This window comes from Bombus vancouverensis, chromosome 8 (assembly GCF_051014615.1).
Source record: "Bombus vancouverensis nearcticus chromosome 8, iyBomVanc1_principal, whole genome shotgun sequence".
NCBI lineage: Eukaryota > Metazoa > Arthropoda > Insecta > Hymenoptera > Apidae > Bombus > Bombus vancouverensis.
The window spans coordinates 17,048,665-17,071,296 of record NC_134918.1 but is presented as its reverse complement, the minus strand read 5'-3'; the positions used below and the strand labels follow the sequence as shown (position 1 = coordinate 17,071,296).

The window sequence follows — 22,632 nt, the reverse complement described above, 5'->3', positions numbered from 1 at the left end:
AAATATAATTATTATAAAGCATTTCTTTTCTGTATTTTACATTTTTAGAACAATTTCTGGATTTATTTCATCTTAGAAATATTTCAAGAAATATTTTCTGTTTAAGTTTGTGGAAACATTGTTTTTATCATCCTGCTTAACCTTTGAATCATAATACTATACGTTAGCCAATATGTAATATAAATATGATTCAATTAATACATAATATAATATATCCTTATATTTATTTTGTATTATATAAATAATTCTTTCGATTATTCAAAAAAATGTGGACTTTCAGAACCATGTATATTCTATAGTATCGATAATTGAAGATGTCGTTGGTTATTCATTCGATTTTAATCGATATGTTTTGGTTTAAAATAATTCATTCAACTCGATTTTATTTATGTAACGAACTTTTGGCCAGTGTAATGACCAAGATTTCAAAACATGTTTCGAAGGAAATATTTCGTGTAATATTGTAGCATTATAATGTCAAACGAATGTAGTAATAAGCTATAGTTTAGTGTTTTTAATTAACTGTAAGTTAGATTAATTGTTTGGATATAATTTAACCTTGCTAATCTTCTAATAGTGAGGTAAAATAACGCGAGAAATATGTGTCATAATGAGAGGAGGCGATCTTTCTTGTTGTGGGTGAGTCATTTTTTTTATTTTTTTGATCACTAAAATAGTTATTACAAGTATCGATGAATAATATCGCTATAGTTTAATCATTCGTAAGTTTTCTGCAAATTACAGTTACATTTTCTTTATTTAATATCTATTATACGTATGAGAAACTTTTTATTTTAATTTACTGTAGATATCTATATCTACAAAGAATGTTCTGGTCAGAAGAAAATACTTGAAAGATACGTATTACAATAAGATACAAACAGGATGTACATATTACTAAAATCATATGTTTTTTAATACATTACTGATTATGTCGTTAATCTTTTAAAAAAAGTATTAACTTATCTGTATCAAAAGATCATCAGTTTGTGAGGTATTTGAGTATTAATACTGGAAAGGAGCATTATTAGTCAATGTTGTAACATTTGAAACAGTTGGAACTGAAACTAAATATAAAAGTAAAAGATAGTTGCGATTATAGTCAATTAGTTCATATTATTTGTAATCTAGTTTATAATTGTATTATGACTATTAACTACAATCCTGGACAAAATGTTTCTAAGCAAACGCGATAATACGAAATTTTTTATCGAAAATTTTTAATCGGATTAGTTAGTGACACAATAATTATTATGAAGTTGGCGTTCCTTTTTACAGCTAAGGATAGTACACAGTTATTCACCAAATAATTTACATAGTTTCATTAATTTTAATCTCAATCACTAATAACGTGATAATATTATTCTCAAGAGCTAGGATCATCCTCTATATCGATAAAAATGCTTTTCAATTTTCTTACCGGAAGAGAGAATTGCTAATGGTAGATACATATTATAAGTTATCGAATGTTCATCCTATGATTTATCGGTAAAAACATTCAATAGTAAAAATCATTGAGTTAAAGTACAGTAGACAATGTAGTGATCTAGCGATATTCATGCGTGTATCAGCAAATGTATCCATGCACCTACTGCATTGTTGCAGCTGTAGATGGCGCTGCAATTCATTTCATAATGCACTTTGTACGTTACATCAGGTATCATCAATTTTTTCTACTTTTTCTAACTCTACTCCTTTTTCGCATTACAAATTTAATAGCAAACATTGCGCACAAATAACCTTATCAAATTACCAATAAAAATCGTCGACTCTTTAATTCATATACGTATACATATACACGTTTTTCATTGGTAATAAAAGCTCCGATAAATATAGCTGCACCATTGTTTTGCAACGATGCGTGATATCTGAAGTGAAAAAGCATTTAACGTTACTTTCACAAAGAAATTTCGCGTGGGTGTTAAACTTGTCTCTGGTGAGAGAAACTCGTCGTGTAAGCCTGGATTTTACCGTGATCCTCCTTGTTCGTTCTTTAAATTTATTCGGGCTCCAACCTAGCGTTGTTTGTAGCGATGTTACTACGATATCGTAACGACAATACCGTTGGCATTGCACATCGTTTCGACCGTATAGGCCGCTGCTGTACTTGTTCCCGTCTTCTAAGGATAAAATAGTTTTCGAATAATTTAATTTGTCGCGGCACAGATCGTGCATCATTGTTCGCTTCGATTCCTACGCCGATAAGAAACTCGCAGATCGTTTAGTAGTCGATTTTTGGAGATTAGGAAACATTAAAGAGTTTCTACTTTCGTAGAACAAGACAACTGTAATAACACGGTACTTCTCGGTTTCATAATCAATCGTTGAACTTTCTTGCGTTAGATTTCTGGCATTTTAAAGGAATTATTGAGATCTATTAATGGCACCATTTATCGTAGACATCTTATAAGAAGTTTTAATATATTATGCCTTAATTGATATACGACATAAATGGCGCTGATATTAGCAAAGAAAACAGAGTTATAGAAGTATGAAATTTCATTGATGCAAATGATACAAAAGAATTAGTAGTAGTAATTATGTGTAATATTATTACAACAAAAAGTGAACGAACTAAAAAATATCAATATAACATAATATATAGAAATGGTAAATAGAAAAGAATAATAGTAAATTAAAATATATAATTAAAGAATACATTTCAATGATCCTCGTAGTTGATTTTAATTCAATATCCATTATTTTACCGAACAATTCAATACTAATCTCTATGAAGCATTATGATTATTCTTTTTGTATACTTTGATTAAATGCTTCGCTTTAAGCCAAATATACCGGTGAAATATAACATTTTTATATTTCGGCTCTTGATATCTATCCGATGTTTCAAATAATTAAAGAACATCCGTCACCTCGATGTTATCAAGCGACGAAATTGGCAGCTACAATTATAGTTGAAAATATTATCCGTGCGCCAATGTACGCTTATAGAATTTTTCTCTGGTCAAATGTAAAACGTTCTCATCCTTCGACTCTTAATACTTATCTGAAGCTTTCAAATAAAATTAATTTTAAACAACGGAATGGAAAACTAAAATTAAAATCGGACGTGTTTCAGGAGCTCCGTTTCTCTGCCTATAGAATCGTTCTGGTATTACATTATCGTCGCGTATAGTAATTAGCTCGTAATCAGTCGCACGGTATTCAGAAAATATACGACGTACATGTGAGCATAAGTTTGAAATTTGTTTCGCCTTGTTCTCCTCTTCCGGTGGAAACTGACAAAACGAGGAAGAGAAAGACGAGAGGGGGAAGGTCAGGTTGTCTCGTTCAGCACGTAGAGGCGTGACGAGCGAAGACATAAACCTGCCGGTCATGAAGGAAGGCGGCTGGTTGTTATTCGAGTATGTATGCCCTGAAGAACATACGATGCTTGCGCCTTATTCGATGATTGGCCAGTATTTATGAGCTCATTATCACCCAAAGAACAATAGGCATAGGCGAAAGAAAACAACGAAAAGCGTGCACCGGTGGTTCATGCGAATATGCGACGACCAGTCACCATCTACTTTACAATTAAATGCTAATCTCTCTATTCAATTTGTAACTAGGAATTATTTTTATGAATCAGAAATAGTTTGTGATATTGTATCGGACAATGTCGATGCGTAAGTCCGATATTGCCATTGTATTCTGTCGTATTGTGCGTTTGTTTCCATTCCTTAACATTTCTTATCTAGATCTAAAACGTATGACGTTCGATGTGGGACCAACCCTATCAAAATTAGATTTTCCTTCTTACAATTCACGACGTAATCGTCGTTACAGTCGAAGTATGTAGAATCGTCGTTGCCTTTAACTAGCGTTGTATTCGAATTTCAGAAGCTAGGTTCGATCTTTCTCGATTATTACTCGACGACTCGATCACTTACGACACCTTATCTCGCGTAACTTCTCCTCCGCGTGTTATCACTCAAGCCAACTACAACGAATGAAAATTATAATTATATTAAAATCATTTCGAAAAATTTAGCTCTCTCGTAAACTCTGAACTATGATACAAGTTCTATGAAATGGAAATCACATATCGAGACCAAGCGGATGAAACGAATGGCTATTCCATTCCCTTAGTTACTCTTACGAAAATATAGAATTACGCAAATATCTATAGTAACCGTACCTTCCTTTTACTCTTCGTACTTTCGACTCGTAACGTTGATCGATGATTTCCACGGTCTGTCACAAAAACACCATATTGTTCTTAATTCTCGCCTATCGCTCTTCGCTTTATATATTGCTCTATACTTTAATTAAATATAATACAAGAGCGAATAAAACAACGCTTCGGCTTATGTTATCTCCGAACGATGCAAACGTTTTATACGTTTATTTATCTTATCGACTTTTTGAAATATCGAATTGCAAATGGGAAACGTCTATATCGCGCATTTGGTCTTTCGAACAAATTAACCAAATTTTTCTATCGATCCATTCTCCATCCTCTGTTCGGCCATTCCGTCGATATAAAAAATGAAGGAACTCGATGAAACGGCTGAAGTAGGAGGTGACGAGCGCGTCTCGTATGTTTGGTCTCGAGGCGATCTCGCGTCCAGCTTTCAATGGCAGATAAATATCGGGAGGTCCTTGCACCTCCTCTAGCTGCGTTGGAGGAACGTTCGAGTTTTCTTCGAAGTTGCGTGCGCCAGGACGTGCGGGTGTTTGCCCACGCACGTACGGAGCGTGCCCACGCGATTCCTAATACGAGCCGCGTCAGCTGCGTAAAGAGCCGTAGGCCAGCTCTCGCCGCGTACCTACTTACGTGTGGGATAGCCGCGTACACCCCCGTAGCCTTTGTCCACCAGGATAATTGTCCACGCGGCCGAGTATCGGTGTGATATTGGTGTCGGATTCCGCCACACCTTCGTCCATTGTAAATCAATCGGGACTCCTCGACGTAGAAGGATCGACCAAGTACCACAAGCCTTTCATCTCCTTTTTCTACCCTTTTTTTTTACACCTTTTGTGCCTTTGCCGCGTTTTTTACCACTTTTTTTAACGCTTTTTCTATGTCTTTTTCCCCGCTCCTTTCTCTCGCCATTTTTCCGTTTCTTCCACGTCTTTCTCGCGCTTTTTGTTCATCTTTCCTGCATCCTTCGCTATACGTTTCTTCGTATTTTATTTGCGCGCTTTTTGTAGCTTTTTTTTGCACGTTCTTTACGCCATTCCGCGTTCCCTCTGTACTTCTTGCGACTTTTCTACGTCTTTTCTGCATTTCGTTTGCCAACTTTTTGTATCTTCGCACCTTTCTTGTCTTTCCTCTGTCTTCCGCCATTGTTGTACGAATCTTCTATGCGTTTTCTACGTCTTCCCGGTGACTCTTTTCCGTTTATTTCCACCGCTTTTGTCACTTTCCCTACGACTGTTTTGAATATTTTAACCACTTTTCTCCGTCGGTTTGTACTTTATCGTACCTTCGTTATCATTTTTTCCTCATCAACTTTGAATTTCTTTACGCTCTTTTTGCGTCATTTCTGTGCTTGATACAATGGCCACGGAAAGTATTTGCGCATACTTTTATTTTCCGTTCACGCTATCTAATTTGTACGCTTAATATACTTGATATATTTCGACCTAATCGACTAGGAATGTTTTAACGTAACGAATGTTTTTAATGTAAATATTTTAACAAGCACAACGATGTGCAAATACTTTTCGTAGCCACTGTATCGATATACTCGCTGTGATTTTGTTACGACGTTCCTGGACCTTTTCTGCGCTCTCACTCTATCCTTTCAGACTTATTCCGTGTTTTTACTACACGACATTTTTATATTTTCTCCTACCAAGTCATTGCATCCTTTCGAACGATTAGAACGACGAAGCAAGCTAAATTTTACGTTAACAAATTTTCAACGATACGGGTGCCTTCTAGTCGAAATTGTCAAAGAAAAAGCACGCAAATACGATACGATATTTTTCAACGGTTCAATCTTACATTTCGATGCGTTGTCGGCTGCCAAGGTAAAATACAGGGTGGTTGGTAGCTGATGGTACAAGCGGAAAGGGGGTGATTCTACGCGAAAAAAGAAGTCGAAAATATAGAATAAAAAATTTTTTTTTACTTTTTTTTTTAATTTTTCCATCGAGACAACGATCTACAATGAGATCCGTTATAACGTACCGCACGCGTACCGAGCGAAAATTCAAAGTCGATTTTCTCGAAAACAAAGCCTCGAACGAAAAATTTTTATTCTATATTTTCGGCTTCTTTTTTCGCGTAGAATCACCCCCTTTCCGCTTGTACCACCAGTTACCTACCACCCTGTATATTAAGTTCTCGCGGCAATGAGCGTGCTACGGACTAACTATGTCTCATAATGTGCAACAAATTCGATTATTCCGTGCAGAGTTGAAGATTGAATTTTAAGACGCTAAAGATTATGTGACCGAAATAACGCAGATATACCACGGAATCAATCGACGACTCTGTTCCGCCTATCTGAACTCATTCGAGCTCGATGTTTACATACTCTGCCTTAGGTGTATACTGATCTTTGACCGTTGTAAGGAAATTGCGGGATATTTCGTGTAAATGTTGAACGATTGGAGGTTTCTCGAGGGATTTTATTAGCGTCGAGAGAGATACCGAACGAGCGTTTCACGGAACGATAAACTTTGGAAGTTTCGGGCAAATAAAGGTTAACGTTGCATCGACGTTGGTGCTTGAGTAGGTGTCTTTCGTGTTTCGTGGCTGTTATCTTGTTGGGTCAAGCGAAGGGATCGTTGAATAAGTAAGTCTGCGGTTTCGCGTGAAAGGAGAGACCCGGTTGCGTTCGTTCGTGGAATTTTTATGCGGCTTATTAGTTTCAGCAGCATTTTCAGTAACGACAACAATTAAGCTCGTTATTATGCCAAGACTCTAGCTCCACCTATAACTTGTATCTTTTCCGATTTTGTTTCTCCTTTCCGTAATAAACTTTTACGAGGTAGAGTGACTTTTGATACGCTTAAACGATTTTGGTTTACGATTACAGACGATAAGCGGGTTCTTATAATTTCTTCTTCCGTTCAAATTCATATCTTTACGAATATTTACGATTAGAAAGATGGAACTTGAGTAAAAAGTTGCTTTATCCGTTAGACATCGTGTTATAAGTCGAGTGATATTGTCGTATTGGGTGTTTTATATATTTTTCCACGTTATATGCATTCTATGCATTTCTGCACTTTCGAATGTCTCACGGCCCATAACCAACGATATCCCGAAAAGAATAATATCGAATCGCTATCTAACACCGCAAGCCATCCTTTACTTTTCTATAATTCATCGAGCTCGAACATCCATACGGGAACCCATTTTTCCGTAACACTGTTCTCTCATTTCAGCCTGCACATTTATTCCCGAATGACACAAGCATCCAATTAACAGCCTTTCCGCGCCAAGTCATATCCGCTGCGCAATAAATTCAGCGGCTCGATCGTCTTGACAGTGGAACGCATCCATCAGCTGGTTTCACGCGATGCGACAGTTCGTCAGCGAGCGGCGAATCCCGTCGAATTACACGGAGAACGCCAGTAAACAGGACTGCCGGGGGGTGGCGAGTTTCAGCTTCAGAAGGCCCATAAAACTCCGTCAACGGCGCGCATCGGAAACCACCGATTTACGAGCGTGGCGGCGTGCCGCGTGCTGGAAAAGTTTCGCGAGATTTTATCAGGAATTTTCCCCCGTATCATCCGTACGTCACGAGTTTAATGCAACTTTTTTCCTTCGTCCGATATATTCGCTCGTGTATCGTCCGGTCTCTTGTAATTTGAAGGTTAACCCGACCGCGAACGTTTCGTTTTCTTCATCCCCTTTCATGGTTCCTTTTAATTCTCCGCTACCTTACGTTATACCGATGTAACACTCGTTTCGAAAGTTGCCACGAACACTGTCCTCGATGGATATCTGACTTCTTTCGCCAGCTTCTTTCGTTCGAAGCTCAGTTTGTTCGCAGTCGGAAAACTCGAGTATTTTCATCAAAATTAACATTCGCTGGTATCCTGTCAGTTTCGTTATGTTGCCTTCAAATGTAGTTTCCAATTATGCTTTACAAGTGTATGATTCTTAGGATTACCGTCGAAAAATTAGTTTACGCGTTGTCGATTCGCTATTAATTTTCTATATTCGAAATATTCTTCTTTTGATCGAAGTCGGTCGTAATATGCGACGCGCGTTAAAATGGCCAATAATTTATAGATCTGTTTGATATCGATATCATCGACTGCAAGGTAACGGAATATGATATACGTATCGGTTAAAAAATGTTTAAATAACCAATTAAATCTGCGGTCGTCGAGGGATTAAAGCGTGAGGTTTATCGATATGACGGACAATTGGCTATTTAAATACTTTTGCGATTTCTACCAATTGTATGTAGATATTTGCGCTAAATTTGTTACAGTTTCTATACAGGCTACGAACAATATTGCGCATACTCTCAATTTGCAACGAAGCGATTTTTCATCATATTTTACGTTTCATCTTTGCAACATCCAGATACGATATCGTTGAGAATTGTGGATCTTCGAAGCCGAAATAATGTTATAGGAACGCTAAATTTATACTTGGGATTAATATTAGAATAGTAATATATTTATTTTATGGACGATTTCTTATATATTCATCGATGCACACTTGCACGCGTCTCAGCACTTTCTTCTATACCCGACTGTTAACCGACCGAATAGTTTACGTTCATCCGTTTTCGAGACGCCGCGCACACACATACCTCCACACACTGATACCCACATACGAGTATCTCTACTACGCATTTAGCTCAGCCCAGCACAGAAAATTATACATATCTCAACAGATATAAAAATAGTACTATAAACAATACGGAATTTAACATACCTGGACTTAATTGTTTAGTATGTAAATGCGCTGATAGATACGATGGTATGCAAATAAAATTTGCGCAGCCACGGTACGTACATTTTCAGATTCGTTTCAAACATTACGAATACGATGACGCTAGTCGAGGTTCGTTACGGCGCTAGCGAAATTTCAAAATGTTTTATTATTTCGACTTGTCTGCGAACGTCCGAATATTTTCGCGAGGCTGTGTACCTCTTCGCTGTAAACGTTCGCCTCTGCCGTTTATGGGAAATCTCGCTTTTACAGGACATAACCGGTGAAACCGCAGGACTGTGGTGCATATGTAATTAATTTTTCGCGTTAAGCGGCTCTGTGTCCCTCTTGAGGCGAGCGCGCGCGCACGCGTTCCTCTATAAACATCGATGCGGCCGGATCTTCACCGGCAACCATTTCATCGTATCGAGGGCCGTGTTTCGCGTTCACCGGAGAAACTCGAAATTGGAAAACGGCCGGTCCAGAACCAGCGAAATTAATTGAAGTCTGAGTGGCGAGCGATGAAGGGGCTGAGGCAACGGGCCGCCCGTACAGAAAGAGGTAAACCCGGAAGCAGAGTAGAAACAGAGCGAGCCAGCCTCCGGTTACGATTGGGGCGGGCAAAGGGAGGGAAAAGAGCACTCCTCGCGTGAGGAACAGAGCATCCGTGTCGTGAGTGAGACGGAAAAAGAGAGGACCGATTGCAGAACTTGGCGCAGACAGGCTGGACACGGTGCTGGTTGCTGGAACCGGGTCGTCTAATAACCGATACCCTCCTTCTAAGTGGACGCAGCCTTATGTCCTGCCGAAAACAGCTGGTTCCGGTTATTGGGGAAAATCGAAATTCTTCTTTTTTCTTTCTTCGTTCGTGTAATTTCAGGCTTATTCGGTTCCGACGATTCGTTTTCTGGATGATTGGTGGGAGGTTTTGGGTGGTTGATCGTTTTCGTCGCAGTGCAAGGTGGTTGGGAAATTGAGCGAAGTTTGGGCGGAGGTAAAGAAGTTTTTGAAAATGGTTTCAGTGGAGATGCAGAAATTTTGAATGAATGACGCGATTGAAATTAAATTAAGGGAATGTTAACGGTGACGGTAGACGACAAGGAATTAATAACCGTAATAGTCGAGAATCAGATATTCTTTTAAACGATGTTGATAATATAGTTCTATATGAACCAGTAGCTTTGATTAGGAAAAAGACGCGTCTCGAGTTTCATTTTTATCTATTTTTTATTTTTTTGAAATAGCGCAATATTTTCTTTTTACAAACAAAAATCTCGACTTCTTTTTCTATAACTTCTTTCTCTTTTTTATATAATCGGTATATTTCGAAGAAATTAGTACTGGGAACAAGTGTCTGAGAAAAATGACGAGGAAACTATCCCTTAAATAAAAAAATCACCTAAAGTAAACGGCATTTATGCCATTTAGTAAAATGCTAATTCTATAAAAATATGTAGTATATACGTGTTATTTTTAAATTTTCCTCAAATTTCATTAGAAATATTTCGAATAATCCCATAGGTAACATTACGTGCCGCGTGAAAAATTGAAGGTCTGCGAGGGAGAATAGGATTTTGGATGGTTGCTTGACAGACAGCAAACACCGATAGGCAATTCGCGAAGGACACGACAGAGGAAGTGGAGAATCGCGTAGATGTGAGAGTGGTCGCGCATACACGTGCCAATGCACACCTCCCATTTGTGGAACTGCATTTCCTATAATCTGCGAGCAATCACTTGATAATTGGCTGGCTCCACTACATGTACGTATGCCTTCCTATCGACGCGCATGTCCTCAGACGGCCATTCGATTTGAAGGATGAAAATTACTCGGTCTCTGAACATCTTGTTATTTCCGTTTCGTTTAATTTTTATTGCCCTCTGCGCACAGACGTATTTTCGGCTTCCAAAACGCTCCTATCGTATCGCTGCATCGGACGTTGTAATTGTTTCGTCGAAAGATGATCGTTACTTATCGCGTGCACGCATCGACGTTGCAACCAAATGAAAACTGGACAGAAAGGAACATGGAATATTCTCTGTTCTATACGAATTTTAAAGGATGTGTGATAAAACACATTATACGGAGTATATATAACTTAGTTTCAATATTTAAGTACACTTTCGACGTATTACAGAAGAACTGTAGCGTATTAATTGAAACGAAAGATCAAATTTTGATAGAAATATTTCCCAACATAAAATTCCTAGCTCTCTCTTTTTAAATTCACAGATTTTATAGGAACCGCGGTGATTCTAAACCTCATACCTCTGATATACACGCGCTCTTTTAAGAAATCTTTCTTATTTTTCGTCTATCTATCCATCGGACAAAAGTCGACATATTATTGCAACATCGTTTTCCGTTTCAATTCCTCGATTCGCAAGACGCTATCGATTATCTCAAACAGCGAAACGTATACTTTCTCAAATTTGTTCCCTTGAATTTTGCAAGTTCCCATTTTCCATCGCACGACGAAGAGCAAATCTTCGAGAAACAATAAAACGGACGCTTGTTGCTCGGTTCTTGCCTGGTACCCCGATACCGGCGTTGGCTGCCGGTGCACCAGGTCGCTCGCGCAAGTTTTCCTAGCCGTATTATACGCCGAATTTATTGCACTTTCTTCCACTTCTGATGCCAACCGAAAGGGAATTCCCCGAGTGTGGTGTGGCGGCCGCGCAACTTGTACATACATTTACACGCAAATGCTCTTACAAATAGAAGTTGCGAGTGCGAGCACGCCCGCGCGCCGGCTTGCCTACGAGCAGCTTCGTGTATGCTGGTAAATTGCTTCTGCGTCGGAGACGAGTTTATTCTAGTAACACAGTTTCGGCTGTTCGTGAACGAGTTTGTTTGGGTCCATCTCGCTTAAGAGTGGGCGGTCCTGCGAAGGATGCGGGGTTGATATTGCTAGAACCACCGGGTTGGACGATCCACTCTCGTACCACTCTTACCCCTCGTCTTCGCTCCCCTTGCTTCGTACTTTCTCCATATTTATGGAGTATGGTATAACTCTTGCGGCCAAGAGCGCAGCGAATCTTTCCACGGACCCTTAGATCGTTTCCCGTTAATTTTTACCAGCAAATACTTTCGCTTCGTTAGCATGGTTATCTTAGGCGTGGCTGCTAATGCTACTCGTTATTTCGCACGTTAGTTGAATTTCGTTTTTCATCTTTCTCGTTGATCGATTATTCGAGTTCGTACGCGATGCGCGTATCCTTCGTTTCGCCAAGAATTTGACGAAGAATTTAGAAGGAACGATTCGGGAACTATAACGCATAATTGTTCATTTTCAAAATTGTGTAACGGACAGGTAAGGTTTCAAAGTGTCGTAAGCAGCGATTCAGTCGAAATCGTACAAATTGAGTTTCATAATTTTTGGTTTCTTTAAAATTTCAGCAGCTGTAACGTTCGATTAGAGATCTTTAAATTGCAGTGAAAAGAAGGTTTCTTCAAGAAGCTCCGTGATTTCGATGGGATTGTCAGCAGTATTCGTTCTTGTTTACACGTTTGTCGTTTTATTTATAAATAACAATAATAATCATTGAAGAAAAAGATATAGGAACAGGCCATAATATTCGACTTTGTTATCGTCGATTCGTTATTAAGAAATTGTTTTACCCTTTGCGAGTTAAATATGAGTCGATTAAAAGTTTTGACCTAACTTGTGTTTTTTTTAAAATACGGAATAACGTCAATCGTCGTTTGTGTCTAAACATACTCAGAGAATATCTTCAATAAAATATGTATTGGGAGAATGAATTGTTAAAAGCACGAGATATCGTTTCGTAGAAAAGGGACAACGTTGTAATCAAATATATTTATTCGCAGCTGTGCTCGCTCGCGCTATCGTGCGAGCAACAATTATGCTTTGTCTTTGCAAAGCTGCTATTAAATAACATCGACGTATGCTGCAAAATATTGCAACAACGTAATGTCTTATTCTGTGAATTCAACCAATATTCGCTTTGAAATCATTTTTAAATATTACATTTGTTAATTACATAAATATTTTAAATCATACTAGTAAGGAAAGTTGAGAATATTTTTTACAAGTTTTCTCTTTCGTTAATGACTATTTTTTCCAAGTAAAATGTATTTTTACATTTATCAACGATATCCCACGAGTTCTTTTTTTAAGGAAATAACATTTCGGGGAAATAAGGCATATCTCTTCGATTAACGTTTATACAGTTCACTTAGAAAATTTTCTAAATGAAATTATGCTTAATGGAGAAATAGTTCAAGCATTTCATACGTGATTTTTTTCAATTGTACACGTCCAAAGGAAAAAATTTGGATTTTAACTCAGAACAGAAGTAGTAATATTTGTCTAATTTCGATGTAAGAAACGTGTACTTAATTATTTATCCAAAACGTAGGCAAATAAATACCTACCTTTTAAGTTCCCACGAGGCTAAGATTTACAACTAACCGTTCTTATCCTTTCTCTTCTCCGCCCTTAATCCTTTGAATTTTTTCTGATCTTAGCGGTTCCTTACAATTGCAAAGATAAGTTAATACTCGAAATGGCTATTTCGTCTTTCAACGAATATTTTGCACAGCTTCTAATAACCACAGTGTCGTATTTCTAAAAATATATTAGAAACTACTCTTTTCTTTTCTTTTTCCTGAACGCCTTTACGTACCGCACTACTATCGCAACATGTGATAATCCGAAGAAACCAGGATGTTAGTCAATATCCATAGAATCGAATTAGATTCTCCTCAAGGGAGGTAAAAAAAGCGAAAAGAAAAGAATAGATATAATCCAATACCAAACAGATGCAATTTCTTCGAGGAAGTTTAAAGGGAGCGGGTCATCGTTGAGAAAGAATTACGTTCGAGCAAAAGTTGTAGTACGACCGAAATCCCTCATTGCTCTAATTCATTGCAATTCCCTTATCGGCGATTTCGTTGTCGGTGCTCGTGGAGAACGATGGCAAGTTGGCCGCGTGGCAGTTGGAAATGCTACGGAATAAAGAAGAGAAGAAAGAACTGTGGAACGAAAGAACGGAAAAATCCAAGTAAGGAGGAAAGAAAGAGAGGAAGAAAGAAGGCAAAGGAAGAGGAGAATAGGAGAAAAGAAAAGGGAAGGGTAGCAAGGCTGGCCGAAGGACGAATTTACTTGCACGGGCGTAAGTTACGTTTTCGTAGGCGAGCGCGGGTGATTCTACGGCGTTGCTCACCAAGGGGGTTGTTGGTTCGTCGACGGCTAGGTTAAGGGTTGGAAACGGAAGTGCGGCAAGACGGTGCCGGCGGTGGAAGGCAACGGACGTTGTAGGGGCGCGGGTGGGCCGAACGGCTACGAAGGAAGGCAGAGGCAGGCTCGTCGAGGGGTTGAAACGTAGAGAGGGGCAGGAGGAGGCTGGGATGGAAGGGTGAGAGAGAAAGAGCGAGCGGGCGAGAGAGAGAGGGGCAGAGAGAAAGAGAGAGAGAGAGTGGGTGGAGAGGGTTGAAACCGGCGGTTGAGACGTGGGGGATGAGAAGGCAAGCAAGACCACCACCGCCTCACCTCGCCTCTTTGCTACGCCACGCCTCGCCTCACAATGCACCGGATTAGCGATTGTATTGATCCGCCCTCGCGCTAGTCCCTAGAACCCCCCTCGGTCGTCGTCGTCCTCGTCCTCGTCCTCGTCCTCGTCCTCGTCCTCAGCGTCCTGCGAGAAGGAGCCACATTTTGGACCGCGCTCCACTCACCCTGTCCACCCACTTCTGCTTTGTCACGCCGACACCGACGACGACAACGTTAGAAGAGAGGAACGTTACCGGAACCGGAGGAAGAAAAGGTATGACGCTGACGGTTACACCGCACACCAAAAAGTTCTAGACTCACCGAGAGGAGGGACCAAGTTTTTTTTATCGATTGCATCGATCCACCTCGTCGCTCACTCAGTTGTCGTCCTCTCTCTCTCTCTCTCTCTCTCCCTCTCCCTCTCTTTATCTATCTATCTCTCCGTCTATCTGCCTTTCTCTGTCCCTTCTCTCATACGTTCGTCATTATCTTCTAGCCGTCGTCTTACGTAATTCGATCGCCTAGGATGCGGCGCGGCGTAGCTCTATTCTATTACATCACGCGCTCCTTTCGGATATAGAGCTCCTCTCTGATCGTTTCTCTTATCCAACGGTATAGCTTACGGGAATGATATTATCGTACACCGAAGAGAAACTGGTCGAGATTTTTCTTTTTTCTCTTTCCTCGAACTGTGAACGTAATAACGAGACGCGAACGTATTGATGAATTAGTTGCACTGTTCTCGATTGAATTGCAGATGTAATCAGTCTTCGGATCTGGAATTGCATCGCGTTACAGAATGCATGCAAATAAATGTAATTGAATCGTCGGGGGCGAGAGTGGTGTAAATTAATTTCACGTGATTTCGCCAGATTAAGATGTAAAACGTGTGGTTGGTACAAGGAACGTATCTTATTTTCCGACTTACGTCGTTTTACGTTCTTTCGCCGACTCGATTATGACGGCTAATTGATCATGCCCTGCGAATCCTTCTCGTTGGTTTAATTTTAATTGTCCGCTCATTGCTTTCATCTATTTAGTTCACCTGGTGTAAATTATTCGCATCCAGCGGATGACAGTAAAATAGGAAGAGAAAAGGGGACAAAGAGCTTATAACGTTAAAACGTCGCAGCCGCAGGCAGGGTTTGTTCTAAGCCTTAAATCCTTTGCAATCTCCCTCCTTTTTGACTTGTTGTTCTAGAATTATACATGTTGCCGTAAAAACCATAAAGCAGATATAATATTTTGCTTTATGTAATGCTCGTTCTTTGTTGCTCCTATTCCATTGTTTTTGAAACAAGAACGGCAAAACATTCTTTTCCAAACTGTTCTTTGATGTTCTCAGATGAGATTAGGATTTCGTTCAATTTCTTTGAACCACTTTGGTAACCGCCTTTTCCTTCTTTCTCATTATCGTCCTACTTTCATTTCCTTCTTCTCCCATTATCCCCTTCTTCAAATCTCAATCGTAAACACGATTCGCTCATTTTTAAGCGAGATTGAACCAATATATAAAATCATGCTACCAGTTAATCCCTATATGTAGGTGAAAGACGCGATAGTTACATTTCTCGTACAATAGGACAGTTTAAAAATTCGATATCTCGTCGATCAATTGCACGTCAGTTCGCTATCTTTCATTGAATTTTTTTTCCAGCCTTTTTATACGTTGGACAAATCATAATAACGTTAGTTATACACATCAATATCTATTAAATTAAGTTATAGAAAAGATCGTAGTCGAACTGTTCTGTTCTATTTTCAATCGACTTACGTACAATCGTCTTCGAATCTATCAGGTCACTCCTTTTTCCAGTTGTTTCGTGTTAAAGTACTTCGGCTTAAATCACATTAGAAGCGATATAAGAGTTTTTCTCCTATGTAATTTTCATATTCTAGTCGATCGATCGGTAAACATTTTTAAATATTCATCGAAATTAATGATACAACAAATAAATAAGTTTCTACAGTTTTACGAGCCTGACAATTTATTTTCTTATTTCCTTTTTCATACCGTCGTAAGACTAGGTATGAATTATCCTTACACGTAATACGAAATTTAAATGTTTTTCACATCTTCGCTTGCGTTCAAAGTTCGTGTAGAAAAATGTAGAAAATGTCTTTCGACAGATCGGTTTTTTATACCAATCGTAGAGAGAAAAGTACCTTATAGGAACATCCAATTCGGTTCGCACTGCATTTATGCATACCTCTCTTTTAGACCATAGTCACTCCGTCATGCAGAAAATAGCAGTGCCACGGGAAAAGGAAGAAGCTGTGGTTCTCGAGACAGTTACCAAGTGCCAAGAAGTACGAAATCTATGACAATTCTCTTTTCCACTTATTTTATTCACTTTGTTCCCTTGTCTTTTCGCAATACGTCACATCGAGCTCCGTTTTATTCGCAATTCAAACACTCGTTCTACGGTAGATTTGACGCAAGAAGGAACGTTCATCGAAAACCTGGAATATCCTTTCAAAATACGATATTGCGGAAAGCAAAAAAAAAGGGGGAAAAAAAAGAAAAGAAAAAAGGGAGAAAAATATCGTGAACGATTTCGCGATATTTCTTCAAAGTAGTATTCCACTTTCGTTCAAATATTCTCATTTTTACAATGATTCTCAGATACGACATATGCATAAAAGTAAAGCTCGTGTCTACAAAAATTTTATAGAAATTTGGTTTTTTTCTTTCTTTGACACGTGGCTGGGATTTGTTTGTACCTTGTAAAACTTATTCCGTGCTATATTTTCTGGAAACCGCGTTCCCGATACGTTTCGCATCCCCTTTCGCCCTTCCAAACCGTTAACACTTTTGCAAAGATCGGCGAAATACGCTGACAACCGTTCGTCGCGCCAAGAAATCCGAAATTCTGCCACAAATTCCTTTTTCACGGCACGTAACGCCAGCGACATCCCCATCCACTCTGGAAAGTCGACGACGAGGGCGACGATGAGGCGCGAGGAGAATCGAGGTCGCGAGAGAAATCGTCTTCGCGTACTTTACAACGCGTTATCCGCGCCGCGAAAGTTGAGCCAAATGGGAAAATCAATTTTTTCAGGAGCGAACGAGCGCGTAAATCCCGCGTTGATTCAACGAGAGTTCAAGGGCGCGATCTTATTTAGAACCCGCGATCTCCATATATCGCTTTGAAGGGACCTTGATCTTATCCCCGCAGGATCATCCCTCTTTTCAATAAAAGATAAACAACCCAAATAAAACGAAATTTCTTCCTTTCCCGGTAATTATATACGCTCTGCTAAAAGGTACCCACGCGATGATAACGCATCGTATACCGATAATAGAATTTTAATTGCACCACGGATAGCCGTAAGACCCTGAATTGGTACTATTACATCGCCTGGTCACTTTTAATCCGTTTAAGATCTCCCAGTCATAAACTATCAGCAACCACGCAAAGTCTCGAATAGCTATACTATTTTCAAAAACATGAAAGAAGAAAACCGACTCGAATCACGAAGCCGCTTTGAATTACTGGCGCCGATCGTTACAGATAAATCTGACCGATTTGTTTGTTGCTTTTCTTTTGCCCTCAAAAAAATCAGATAGACGTTAAGAGGGCAGAAGGTCAGGTGGCCATTTTGCAGCGAAGATACTATGGCAGTATGATTGCCAATGGGGTTCGAGAGAGGGACGACGGAGGCGGTTGAAAGGGTCTAGAAGTAGCGCGAGTGCGGAACAGGCTGAGAGTGGTAGGGTCCGAGGGGTGGCATCAGAGGAAGAAGGGCTCCTTTCCAGTGCGAGGCAGTGCCCTTTGAATGTGGGCAGGAGCCTGGAGCCGAGGGTGTTACATGCCTAGAGCTCCTGGCGAACGGGAGGAGAAATTGAGGGGAAGTTAAAAGGGGGTTGACGTGGGCACGAAGAGAGAAGGTATAGGTTGGCACGGGGATGGTGGAACGGGGGAGGGTGGTGGTCGATGTACTTACCATCCTTCCTTCGGACGCCATGTCTCCGTGTCTCGTTTAGTCAATGTCGAAAACCGACTTACCGACCCGCTCTTGCTTCCACCGTCTCTCGTTCTCTCCCTTTGCCACTTCCGTTTGTCCCGGCCTCTCACTCTCTCTCTCTCTCTCTTTCTCTCTCTCTCTCTCTCTTCTCTCCGTTCCGACTTTCACGGCGCCACCACTTTGGTCCGTGAAAACTTTTTGGTCGTGACCGTAGACTGCTGATAAGTTGGCCTCGTTTATCATCTTCCGGGCTCGTATTAACGAGACGCCACTCGACCCGCAGAATCCACTGGATTCGCATCGCCGGAGATGCTCCAAATACTTGGCTGGAATTTATGCGACGGGATCGCGTATACGGCAAACGCTGCACTTTATACATAAATTAACTTGTTGCGAAACGATGAATAAGAATTGTCTTTGGGATAATTCATGGGGCCCGTGATAATTGAGCGTAACAAGATTTTACTTTCCGCTACATTTTATCTACGTGTCTGTGATGTTTGCAGCTTTGTCATCGAATGACGTATAATATCTGCGATACGCTTCTCCAAATACACGTCGATGGTATAATCGAGTATCGATTTCTTTTTCTTCCATTTGTAGTTTCTCTTTTTTCAATATTACGGCTACCGGCGTAGTCGAAACGACTAGTTCAGAATCTTCCATGGAAAACTTGTTCGGTTAATTCATGGGAACCGAGTGATAACCGAGTGAGAGAAAATGTATCGATGTTACGATTGTAAATAGATTATCGTCATATGATATGTAATTTTTGTTTCGGTAATTTCATTTTGAATCATTAATGCTGGAACTATTAGACTGGTCAAATAACCAATTTACAATTTTTTTTAGAAATTTTATAAATCTGTAACGGCGAATTCGACTAGCATAGGGATTTGTATGGTCTTTTTGCAAAATATATGAATAAAAGATTATTTCCGTTGAATCGTATATTTTCATTCTTTTAGTACAAATCGTAAGCTACGATCGGCGATAGTCGAAGCGTTAAGAATAACTATACGTTAAATCGAAACAGTCTTTGCTTTAACATCGTCGTATTTTTTTCTCGTTGGTTGTAATTTATAATTATAATCGATTAATGAATTATACACTTCGTTATTCAAGCTCGTTAGAGAAAAAAATTGTGTTCGTGTAAAGAGCGTTCAAAGAACGAAATTGGATACCGCAAACTGGTCGGTTAAACGTTATTTAAGATCGTTAAAACGCTACTATCTTCCCGTCTGTCAGCGAACAACTTTACAACCGTAACTTAGAGTGTCACGATGAAACTAAAAAGTGAGGGCAAAAGAGAGAAAAGAGGGAAAGAAAAAAAGAAGAGGGAAAGAGAACGGCAGTAGTCTAGGAAAGTTTTTAGTCTTAATGGAGCAGGTCAGGTTCTCTTATCAATTTATAGTTAGCCGCGTCTCGTGATCCATTAATAGCCCACGGCGAGACAGCACTGTCCCCGGCCATTTCGCTCGCTTTACTGCCGTCTGGATCTAGTTTATGGTCGCAAAACTAAACTCTGTATTAATTCCATGAAAACACATCTAAAATCCCCTATAAACTTAGCTATGTCGGCGCGAACTGAATTTCAGTTATTGTTGCATTCCCCGACTACGTCTGCAGCGCGAAAAGATTATAAGTTGTACTTTCGTGTCTGGCGAAGCTCAAGATTACGATACTGAAAAATTCGAGGCTTTACTTACGAAAAAAGTACGCCTATTATATAATGCGATTAATTGGATAAGTTCTTGCAAGCTCGCTGAGTACAAAGACATTTGAACATTTTTCGCCGAAACGTTTTTCGAGGATTAGTTTAAAAATTAATGTAATTTCTTTGTCAGTCTTTCTTCTGGGAAAGTCGTAATCGCTAATTATGGGATTTCTGTTCTTCGATATCGATGCGGTTTCTTTCGTCGTAAGTTCGTCGCCTCGTTTCTCAGGCAAAGAAAACCAAATCGTTGATAAATACTTTTCTCCGACATTGATAAGCTTAGCAAGTATATCGTTCGCGATATCGAAAGTTCGCTGGCCGTCCGATAAAGCAGACAGTGCACGTCCCTAGATGCAAAGGGACGTAGCCAGGAAGTGAGAAGATTGCCGTTTAACCGTTGGCGGCCTGATAATTCTGGACATGGACTCGAACAATTTCGTCGAAACGAATTCGTAATCCGACCGCTCACGGGGCTGAAAACGGCGGAAAGAGAAAGGGGTTGGTCGGTTGGCGCGCGATACCACCGGCGGTGTCGATGGAATTACGTCCTTCCCCTATACCTCTTACGAGAGATGGTATATACGTACGTGGAGCGGGACAGGGACACGTTCGTACGGTGGCGCACACCTGTGCGATAGACGCGTGTGTAATACGTGTCTATATCCATCGAGCACGGTAGCGATGGCGTGCGTGCGTGTCAGACAGACGATGAGAAAGAGCTGGTGCATTCGAGGTATCCGCGCGCGAGGTTGAAGGTAGCCGCGCGCGGGGGGTTAGATAGCGGTGGAAGCAGGCTGGTCGGACAAGAGCGTGAGAGAGGGTGGAACGAGAATCGAGGGACAGAGAGCAAGAGCAAGAGCAAGAGCAAGAGCAAGTGCAAAAGTAAGAGTTGGAGGGAGGTAGGAAGCGAACGAGACAAACAGAGAAGGTAGGCAGAGAGCAGGGTGCAGGTTTACGACTTCGGTGTGTGCTAGTCTGGCCAAAGGGGGTGGAAGGTCGTATAAGCGGGTGGTCCACCCCCATGGGAGGATGAAGGGTGGTCGTCGGGTGGATGGTAGGACCCCGGCACTGCCGGAAAGGGGGTGGATAGCCTGGGGGCGGCTAGACTTCCGAAACAGTAAAACCACGCCGGTGTGTGCGTCCCCGTAACCACCATCCTACTCTAACCCATCCTACCATTTGCCAACCAATCCCATCCCCTTCTTTCCTCTTTCCCTTCCTATCTGCGTTTCTCTTGCACGCTCGTCCTCTTTCACCATCTTCCTCTTGCCACTTGTCCGCCCTTTCCCCTTACCCCTCATCATGCCTCTGGCAACCCTATAAACCCTGGTCGTCCGCTGGCGCTAGCTCGTTCACTCGAGCGATGTATCCAGACGTAAGCGAAGGTCGTAATTTCGCGAGTGTCTGCGTGTTGCTTTTCTCTTTCTCTCTCTCGCTCCCTCCTGTCTCTTGTTCTCCCCTCGTTCCTTCTACCCTCTGCTCTCTTCCTCTCTCGATTTTCCGTTCTTGCAAGGTCCGCGCGAACATGTGTGCGAGAGTGGCTGATGCATGTGCCGCGTACGTGTGCACGATGGTACACGTGCGTCATTCCGGGGCACACGTACGGAGGAAAATTCGGTCTGCCGGGATGTTAGGCGGCTACGTGTCCGAAAGATATCCCTCGATGAAAGTATCCCGATCAATCGAAGGCAACGGATACCTTTTGTCCGTGTACAAGTGTGAGTTTGTTTGGATTACCAGGCGAGACGGATCGTGCGAAATTCGCTGGATCTCGTTGGTATTTTCGTTGTTATGTCTACCAACCGGAAAGGATACTATGCGTAGCAAGGAAATTGTCTTGGGGCAACGTTTCTGTTAGCTTACGTCAGCCCTTTTTTCTAACCCCAAACCTTTCACGAGCGGCAAAATGGGAAAGAATGAAATTCTGTCTCGTAATCTCTGCTGTTCCACACATACGCTAAAATAATACGGTTACCTCCAAACTCGTTATTTCGAATAACTTTTGGTCGAATTATAATACGATATACAGATATATTTCACATTTTAATAAATAATCGAATCATATTGGATACTAGGTATGTTATTTATCTGCAACTTAAAAATTAAACATATTCTAGGCTAATATCTCTGTATTATGTATAAGTATACAATAATAAATTAACGGAGAAGAATAAAGAATAAATAAATGAACAATCAGGATGAAACTCATTTATGATGCGCCATATCGAAGTAACAAATTTTTTTTTGAAACGTATGCTTACTAAAATACACGATTAAAAAGAAATCCAACGAATAATGTTAAGTATTAAATTATTCGTGCATTTTAGGTAATTAATTTACGAAGGGTTTATCATGAAAATCTTTGGAATGGTCTTTGCCCGTGCGCGCAATCAACTGTTTCTCTATGTAGCGAGTATATTCTTTTGTGATTTTATAGCATCGTTCATAGGAGACCAGGCAGGCCTGGTAGACTCGCGATATTTCGCATATCAATAGCGGATGGCAGGCACCGGGCCGCTTCATTTGAATTTCAAAACCTTAAATACAAGGCTGTAGGTATAAGATAAAACAGCCGA

At 40.4% G+C, this 22,632-nt stretch overlaps 1 long non-coding RNA gene across 1 annotated transcript in view; it reads left to right on the top strand.

Moving 5' to 3' along the window:
- Nucleotides 1-516: 516 nt before the first annotated feature.
- The window catches only part of LOC143303052 (uncharacterized), a 260,835-nt gene continuing 238,719 nt past the window's right edge, over nucleotides 517-22,632 (top strand). Inside the window, exon 1 of the long non-coding RNA XR_013059031.1 lies at nucleotides 517-639. This is a non-coding gene — a long non-coding RNA (uncharacterized LOC143303052). The remainder of the gene's footprint in view (nucleotides 640-22,632) is intronic.